This window comes from Lygodium microphyllum, chromosome 3, assembly GCF_053477565.2.
Source record: "Lygodium microphyllum isolate KBCC chromosome 3, Lygodium_microphyllum_v1.1.10, whole genome shotgun sequence".
NCBI classification, from domain to species: domain Eukaryota; kingdom Viridiplantae; phylum Streptophyta; class Polypodiopsida; order Schizaeales; family Lygodiaceae; genus Lygodium; species Lygodium microphyllum.
In genome coordinates this window covers 95,252,554-95,262,388 of record NC_141137.1, presented here as the reverse complement: position 1 = coordinate 95,262,388, position 9,835 = coordinate 95,252,554, and the positions used below count along the sequence as shown (strand labels likewise).

Genomic DNA, 9,835 nt, shown 5'->3' with positions numbered 1-9,835 from the left:
AGAGAGCATGTGAGTGAATAGGAGAGAGAAAGCAATGAGCACCTATCCAATCTTACCCAAATTAATATATGCAAAAAGACAATAGCAAGAGTTAATATTTACATGAATGTATACTTTAAAAATAATAGAAAAGAGAAAAACATAGAGAAAGAAAAAGAGAAATGAAGAGAGAGATAAGCACTTATGCAAACTCACCCAAAATGATCTCTACAATAAACAAACAACAAGGGTTAGAACTAATATTATGACGTATTAAAAAGATAGCAGTAAAGAAAATTTTCACACACACACACACACATTAGCAACTTCACCTCTTGTTCCAAATGAACTCGATAAGAAAACAACAATAATTAGAACCAATATTAAGGTCTATTGAAAATACAACAAAAAAGAGAAACAATGCATAGAGAGAGAGACGAGCACTTGTGCTCCTGCCCAAAACAACCTCTACAACAAAACAATAATAATAGTAAGAAACGACTTCAAACCCTACTAAAAAAATACCAAACAAGAGAAAATGCAAAGAAAGATGGGCACATGTGTTTTGCCCAAATTCAGGAGCTGCAAGGAGAAGAAAGTAGAGAGGTAAGCGAACACTCAAAACCCTAATTACTCTCGCTAGAAAGCTTCAATGGAGACAAAGGTTTACCAAAATGGAGAAGAGAGGGAAAGTGGTCTATTGCCAAAATTTTGGATCAAATTGGTTTTGTGAGAGGGAAAAAAGAAAAATAAAAAATTTGTCAAAAAAGGGGGAAAATATAAGGTGAGAGAAACTCAAATTTTGTGCACTATTCATTCACCCCTTTTTTAAATCCCCTATTATCCCTTTTTTTATAAAAAACCCAAGATCTAGAGAGAGAATATTCACCCTCTATGGATATTAACATCTAGCCTTCCTATTGGATAATCCAAAAAGGCCCACATCTTAAACTATATTTTTTAAAGAGGCCATTTTTTTGTTCAAAATTTTCCTAATGATTATACAAGATTGGAGTAGACCGAAGTACCCTAATGGACAAAGACAAACTATACTGGAGTGGACTAAGTGAATAAACAAACTATAATGAAGTAGACACACTTAGTCCACTCCGGTATAGTTTGTCTGAACAAACTAAGAGGTCTACTAATAGCAACTGTGCTACAAAAAAAGGATTGTTCACACACACACACACAGGTAGGAAATACTAAGATTGAGCTTCCAACATTCATTGAGAGAGAGAGAGAGAGAGAGAGAGAGAGAGAGAGAGAGAGAGAGAGAGAGAGAGAGTTGAGAAATACTAAGATTGAGCTTCCAACATTCATTGAGAGAGAGAGAGGTAAGGAAACACTGCAAGACAAAGAAAGAGGTGAGAAACCCTAAGATTGAGCTTCCAACAGTCACTACATGTGTGATTCTCACTCAGTTTAGGTCATACATATCTCTAAGCCACTTGTGGACACCCATGTTCATCTATTCTTTGGATGCCCCTATTTGAACTTCTTGAAGAGACTCCTATAATGCACATATTTAAGCTACTTGTGGACACCCATGCTTGTCTCTTCCTTGGATGTCCCTATTTGAACTTCTTAAAGAGACTCCTAGAATATACGTGCAAGTTTGCAAGATTTAAAACCAATGGGAAGAAATTTATTCTAGGTGATGTTTTGACCATGGCTTTAAAGATGTTTTATTAAAATCAAATATTTTCAAAATTCATTTATATTTGTTACTTTGGATGGAAAGAAATGATGTGATTTTCAATCATTTTATCGTCTCTTTATCTTGGCAAGTTTTTGTAAGGAAGCTAATAAGTTTTTTGAAAATTTAAACATATTTAAAATATGAAAAGTATTATAGTTATACCTTCTCAAAGAAAAGATTCATAGTACTTAACACCAATCTCTTAAGCAAAGTGATTGCTATCTTGAAACAATAACTTTTCTTTCTAAGTGACTTGGGATGTGCCAAAATGTCCTTGAGGACAATCAAATTACTATTAATAGTAAAACTCCTCTCATTTTTTACTCTTCTGACTCTAAGGGTGTTCCTTATCCCCCATATAAACTTCAAATCCACAACACCCTTAGAATATCCTAAATCCTCTTTAAGAGCACTTACTTCATAGACATCTTGATGTGCAACCTAATCTTGTTCAAAATAGCTCGGACTTAAATGGATCTACAAAACACATGTGTTATATCTTCCTTCCTCACTTTGCAAAAGTAATAGAGTGAACCTATGTGCAAAAAAATTTAGGGCCAAGCTATTGATGAAAGTTGCATCAAAATGAAACAACCACTATAAATTTCATAACAAGAAAAGAACAACCACAAGACTCCTTTCAAAAGAATACAAAAGGACCAATGATTGGGTGACATGAAGAAGACTTGAATTGATTTTGTCAACACTCCTAGCAACAAAAATAGGAATAATGTAGAGAGATGGCACTTCCAATGAAATGAACCAAGACACTTGTACACCTACATTTCTCAAAAATAGGAAGCAATGGAAGCTGTAATGGCTAGAAGAACCCTCAACAATGGAACAACCAAAACAACAATGTGAGATGTGGATGTGATAAGGGCCGCATAGCTACCTTCATGCTGGTTCTTTGAATTGAGGGCCTACATGTAGAAGGTCTACGAGTCTTCACCTTCTAAAAGCTATTTACCCTACAATTGAACTTTAGATGCTTCAATTTGTTCTAGCTTGGTAATCTAGATCTTGAGCTCCACCTTTAGCAACGCCCTACATAATGAATAGTTGTCAAGATCTTATGCCAATTTAAATGGAATACATTCCCCATGTCTTATTGCCTCAACTAGCTGTTGTCTTCTCATTGAGCTGCTTGCATGCTTGTTGTGCCACATGAATGGTACTACCACTTTGCCTACTAGCTCTACCACATCCACCTAATCGTCAGCTCATATCATATCAATGCAACTATCCCTTTTAGCTTGAATCATAGTTAACCACATGGTTAGGTTCTAGTTGCTTACACAACCATTGTGTTTTCATTGGAGATGGCTTCCTTAAGGAAGTCCCAACACCTTCCTCTAGCTATAGAAACATTCATGGCGTACATTAACAAATCCAGTGCCTCCATTCCATAGCAAGGCCAAGTGGATCTTGAATTTGACAAGTAAAACAACATTGCATTTACCTGTTTCTACCAACTCAACAAAATAGACACAGCTAATGAATTCATCATGCTACCCTCTCAAGCATATTCTCATTAGTATTCCCTTCAAAAGGCAACTCCTTAGAGTGTACCTCCTCTCTTTTTGACTCTTTAGCTTCTAAGTTCCCTAGGATTTCATTGGGAGAACTCCCAATTTCTTGCTCATAATGCTTATAGTGATGTTCCACCATATAAACATCACCTTCTTTGACAAGGCTAATATTCTTAAGCTCGGGCTTCTCATACTCATCCTCCCTAAAACAACAAAGGAGTTTCTCTTGGCCAATGATTTCCTTGCAAATTTGTTGAGAGAGAACTTTTGCTTGGTGTTTAATTATGGATGGAACAACTTTCCCAAGCTTCTTAGCATAGTCTCTTGCAAAGTGGCCAATGCCTCTCGGAAGATGGAACAACTTTCTAGGAAGGAGACAAACATGAGCTAATGACGATTTCAATGCTAAATAGAACCAAACCATCCAAAGGGGATTTCCTTTTATCCCAAAGGATGTGGGCATGTTTTTCTCCATGCATAAGACCCCAGCAATTTCTTGGCACATGTTAGATTTTACCCAATGTTTGAATGATGGCGGTCACTTCACCTTCAGGCCAATGTGACAATTTGGGGGATGACACCCAGATCAGCACTCATGCTTAAGGTTTTCTTCACGGTTAAAGTGCATCAATCTCCCTAGACTCTTGTAATTTCTATGGTGCATTGCGCTTCCCTAAACCTCCTCCCTATGTGTATGCATGGAAGGAGATAACCCCTACTTGCCACAATAGAATCACTCACAAAGCTCTTTGGTCATTGTAAATCAATGTGTTGGCAAGTTGATATGCATGGATATGCAGTATGTCGTAAATCCAAGGGCTTGAAGAAAGACTTCCAAGCTGTCGCATGACTTACACGACTTGTATGAGGCTTTACTAATGTATTTATTTCTTTTCTCGCCTTTTTAAAGAACATCTATTTATTATGTGGTGCGGACCCTAGTAGTCTAATCAATCATGTGCCCATGTCTGTTTTGATCAAACTTCCAAGCCTTTGTGATGGATGTCAATCAAGTGAAGCTATGGTGGTAAGGCTGGTTACACAGTGAGTGATGGACAACCAATCTCCCTCAAGAGTGGGTACATGCACTTTTTGAAACTGGGCGTAAACATGAGCATTGTACATTTGCACACCAAATGGACAAGTTTACAAAACAGTAAAAAGTAATAAACTTATACATTTTTTAATTGGTTGTTTGCAAATGCAAAAAGTGCATCCTTGTTCGCCACTTTACAAAGTGGGCAAGAGAGACTCCCCGTCTAAAAGTGGACGGGGGAGTTCACTTGTTTAGCAAGTAAACGACAGCCCATATCCTCTCCCATGTGTAAAGGACTTTGGACACCCAACCTTTAGATAAATGTTTTGGTGGGTTAGAAAGTGGACTTCCCATCATTTGGTGTGTAACCAGCGGAAGAGAAAGTGTCAATAGTGGCTGGAAACATGCGACAACGATCAAAATGTACATTCGTGAGGGTGACTTGACTTAGATGACCAGCAAGCGTCTGTGCTGTGTGCTGGACTGTAGCTATTTCGTCGGGGGTGGCGACTGTGCAGCCGAAAAGGGGAGACACATCGCGTGTCGCTTTTTTTGATTATATTATGGTGGTCGATTGAATGATGGACAGATGGCGAGAAGGGGATGGAGGACGACACCAGACGCGTTGCGGCTACCGGTCGCCAAGGGGCGCGGGTCCCACGCGCTTCCTTTCGCCGCCCGACATGTCTTGCACCACCGAGGGCGGGTCCCACGCGCTTCCTTCCAAGTTCCACTAACGGAAAACGCGCCCAAGTTCCAACGCAAGTTCAAAAGGACTGACGTAACGTTCACCTGCCAGATCTACATGCTCACCCTCGGGAATAGTTTTTCTCGTAGAGTCGTAGGTCCCCTCCATGACGTGGTCTTCACTACCTTTGTACCAGTCAAATCTCCCTAAGAGCTGCGCCACACCCAAGTCCATTCGCTTTGGAGTGTACTCACAAGAGTAAGTGATAGGGCACATGCAAGTAAATGGACCTCTCTGCACTATTCCATGAACTTCTTCATGTCTTGCTAGCAAGACACAAGTTCACACTTTGGTGTGGAACCCAAGCCCAAAGTAGGGAGAGAAATAAATGTGAAGAGAGAGAAGTGAACAATGGACATCGATAAGGAGAGAGAAGCCAGAATGAGTGTGGCATTATCTAATAAAATAGTGCTACATTGGTCAACATTCACAAGTTGATGGAGTACCTCCATTTTTAGAGGTGCTCGATCGACTAGACACAATCTCGAAAAACATGCCAATTGTGAGCCTTCAAGGTTCTTCAAGTCCATAGCATCATGGACACACACGACAAACTAGCGACTAAGAGCCATACCACACTTAGGTCCATTTGACCTACATAGGTCAATGGAGTGAAGTTACAGCAAGTGTGGCCAAGTTACTTTACTTTATTTCTTGGAAAAATAAAACTTCAGCAAACTACAGTAGCATCACTAAAATTAGACAGACTAGCTCTACTTGAAGATATAGAAATACAAGGCAACTATAATGATATATATATATATATATATATATATATATATATATATATATCCCCCTTTTAAATGCTATTTTTAATCTTCTCTAATGCGATTCCTTTTTTAAAAGGTTTTTCCTAATTACTACACTGCAAGGTCTACACAAGTCTCACCTTGTGTGTGGCTACTCAAATGTAGTCAAAGCGCCCCTCCACCCTAAGTAATTAACTTAAGCATGGCGGGGTTCTAAAAGGACTCTCTTAAGTCAACAGACTTGTGCATGGTGCAGCACTATAGGGGCTCTAAAAGGACTCTATTAAGTCAACAGACTTGTGCATGGCGCAACACTATAGGTTATTGCAACCGCACCATTCAAAACTTAACTTGGACCCCACTATTGCCAACTAGGAGAGAGAGATTGTGTGCCGCCATTTACATGAGAGAGTTGTAAGAAAGGAGACTTCAAGAGAGAATGCAAAACCTACCAATGAATGACCACCATATCATTTGAACTACAACAAGTTCATGGAGTACTACTATTTCTAGAGATACACCATTAACTCTGAAAGTTATGAGACAAAAGTGAAGTGTGGTTGAGTAAACCATATGCATATTATTAAACTTAACTACACAGACTTGTGGAAGTAGAATTTGCCTAGGCATGTCCTGGCTCTAAGCCTTAGGAATCAACATCACACAAATTACAAGAACGGAAGGCTTAAAACAGACAAAAATAAGTGGAACTCATTTCCATTCTTGTCAAATGCCATGGAAAAACTTGCAACTATGCAAGTTCTCCAAATCTGCTTTAGTAGGCACTAGTTGTGAGCTTGAAATTGATCAAGTTGCAAGACATAACAATTAACCCATGGCTATGGAGAGCTTAGATTGCTGGGGGCAAGAATATGTGGACTATATTGTGTAGGACAAATGAGTTGGCTCCCTTGCCAAGGCTATAAACTACGTTTAATAACTATCTAATTTGCGATAATTTGTTGATAATTTCGTATTATGTACACATTTGTAGTGCCACCAAGTACAAGTATATTGCTTAAGCAATTGTGTTATTGAGGAAAAGTGTATTGTGTAAGCAAAAGTGGTATAGAGAACAAATATGTCGCTTAAGTAAATAAACTACTTGGTTGCTTGAAGAAACTAATTTCGCATTTTTTGCGTACAATCTTCATTTCAACAAAGTTATTGAGGAAAAGTGTATTGTGTAAGCAAAAGTGGTATAGAGAACAAATATGTCGCTTAAGTAAATAAACTACTTGGTTGCTTGAAGAAACTAATTTCGCATTTTTTGCGTACAATCTTCATTTCAACAAACTTGTGTTTATTCAAGATTGGCAACATATTTCTAAACCGTGTTCTCCAATAGCATAATTGCTTTCTCACATATTGCTAGCATATTTTTTAATTTGTTGCTAGCAATCTTTTAAACAATTGCTCCAATACAAGGCCCATGTCACAACATAAATTGGTTGTCATTACATAAATTCGATAAAAAGAGGTGATATGACTTGCATACATCGATCATGATGTGAAAGAGGTTACCAATTGTTTACATTGATGTTCATTGCGAAGACAATGGAACACTATTAACCAAACTATTAACCAATGGAACACGATTAATTGATACAATTCACATACCTTACTCATATGTTCCACAATTTGAGACAATATTGCTCAAATGTATAGGTATGCTTCAGTAGAATCTTTGTTAGAAACAAATTTTAATTGTTACTTGTGCATGGAGGCCAATCCATGGTTAAGTTAGTGGTGGCAGAACAAATGTGATGAGGGCATATGGGTACTCCTTGTTACACCTAGTAGAAATATGAACTATCTAAGGAGCGAATTGGATGCCCTCAAGTGCATTTGTTGTGGCATATGTTTCGTAAAGTTGGAGGAGTGGCAATTGCTCGATAGATGTTGTTGTTGTTGTGTAAAAGTTTAAGGTGGTGTGAGGATTCTTGAGGGGAGAGGATGGAGGAGCGTTGGAGATGAAAAGGTGCAGGATGAGTGATGGTGATGAGATGGGAGGAGAGGGTGCAAGAGATTGGAGGGACAGGAAGAAGGGGTAGGGAGAAGGGATGAAGGAGATGAGCTAAGCCGAATTTGGGATGAAAAGAGAGAGGTAGGTTGATAAAGAGGTGACCGTAATCGAGGGTAATTTTACAAATCCAAACCTTAATCAAGGGATAAATTCGCAAAACCAGAGGTTGGTCGAGGGGGGGGGGTCTTGGTTTTCTAACTTTGGCCAAGGGAGACGATCATCATTTGCTTGAATTCATCGAAGCTGACCTGGCCATCCCCGTCGACGTCGACCTTGTGGATCATGGCGCGGCAGGAGGAGAGCTCGCGGGCGTGGGGGGCGAGGCCCATGCGGGCGAGCACGCACTGCAGCTCCTCGGCGCAGATGAACCCGTCGCCGTTCTTGTCGAAGACACTGAAGGCCTCGCGGAGCTCCCTCTCGTCGGCCTCCTGTTTCCTCTGCTCCGCCTTCGCCAATGGTGACGCTTCCTCCGCTTGCGACGTCTGCCCCCCGCCCCAGTTGCCCGCAGAGGCTTCCTCGTGGAGGGAGTAGTAGAAGGCAGCGAACTCCCCGAAGTCCAGGTGGCCGTCCCTGTTGCGGTCGGCGCCGTCGATCATGGCGGCCAGCTCCGCGTCGTCGACGGCGATGTCGAACATGTGGAGGGAGCGGCGGAGCTCCTCCCGGCTGATGCGCCCGTCCTTGTTCTCATCAAAGTGGTCGAAGATCCGTCGCAGCGCCTCCACCTCCTTCGCCACCTCCGGGTCTACGTCGCCGGCCTCTTCGACGTTGCAGCCGCTCGCCACCACCACTGGACGGCGCAGATCCAGCGGCGGGAGAGACGACTGCTGGAAGAAGAACTGCTGCGGCCTCAGCAGCCGCCCGAAGAGAGACGTGGGCCGCCACTCTCTCGCCAGGAAAGAGAGGAACGAGCTCATCCCTCTCTCTCTCTTTCTCTCTCTCTCAAAACGCCTCAGAGTACTCCGGAGTCCGACAATAGACGCAGAAGAGGCTCTGCTCTCTCTTTCCTCCAAGTATCCCTCCTTATATCCATCCCTCTTAATCCTCACTCAGCATTAATCCCTCTTTAGTTTGCTTTACAAGGTCGAGTTCCACCCTCTTCACCTAATTACGTTTTCACCCTATCACCAAAAAGTTGAACCCCTTCACGTTATTCTTCATTCACCTCACGCTTGACGTGTGGATCCCCTAAAGCAAAATAACCTTCTTTCAACCTTGCCTTTTAATAAAGCTTGTGTGCGCAACCAATAGTTTGTCCATCGAAAATCAAGCCTCCATCAATATTTCCACTTAATTGTATATGACTTTTATCTAGGCAAGGGTAAACTAACTAAGATTTGCTAACTCTCTTTGGAGAACCTTTGAATTTGACTAGGTTATGTGGGCACCGATTATGAAATGACTAAGAGGCCAGCTTTTCGAGATTCCAAGACTTGTACTTGCAAGTGTTAAAACCAACATTTTTGGTTGCACTCCACTCTTGATGATGCTCAAATACATCCTAAAAACCACCAACTAATATATGTTTGGGTCTAAGTTTGCAAGGTTCCTAACATAAAAAAGCTTTGGACTTTTACCAACCTATCATCAATAGCCAAGTGCTTAGAACCCTTGTAAGCCAACATTGCACTTTTTGGTTCTTATGAAATTGGGTGGTTGTCTATTGCAAATCTCTTGCACATAAGCTTTTTCACTGATATATTTTTTCCCATGTACATGATACCTGCCTACGAGTGTCTAAGCATACCTTAATACAAGGGTTAACATGAGTTCTAAAGGATGCCTTGATAACTATATTGCATCTTTTTCCTTGCTTTGGGTTTGTTTAAGTAAAAGCTCTTTGATAGATTTAACTAATTGTTACTTGCACAAAAAGCGCAATTTTGGAAGGGATTTAAAGCCTCTTTATGTTTCCAAGAGCCACAATTGAAAAAAAATACACAAGTATTGCTCACCTCCCAAGCTCATGGACCATGTTGTATGCATGAGTGCCTACAACATGGCATGTGGGGCTTCTCAAAAGGAGTATGGCCACATATTTCGGACAATTCACCTTCTTTACCCAA

General features: G+C 40.7%; 1 pseudogene; it reads right to left on the bottom strand.

Annotated features, from left to right (window-relative positions):
- Nucleotides 1-7,326: 7,326 nt before the first annotated feature.
- On the bottom strand, nt 7,327-8,830 carry LOC148038632 (calmodulin-like protein 3 pseudogene; annotated as a pseudogene).
- Nucleotides 8,831-9,835: the final 1,005 nt, after the last annotated feature.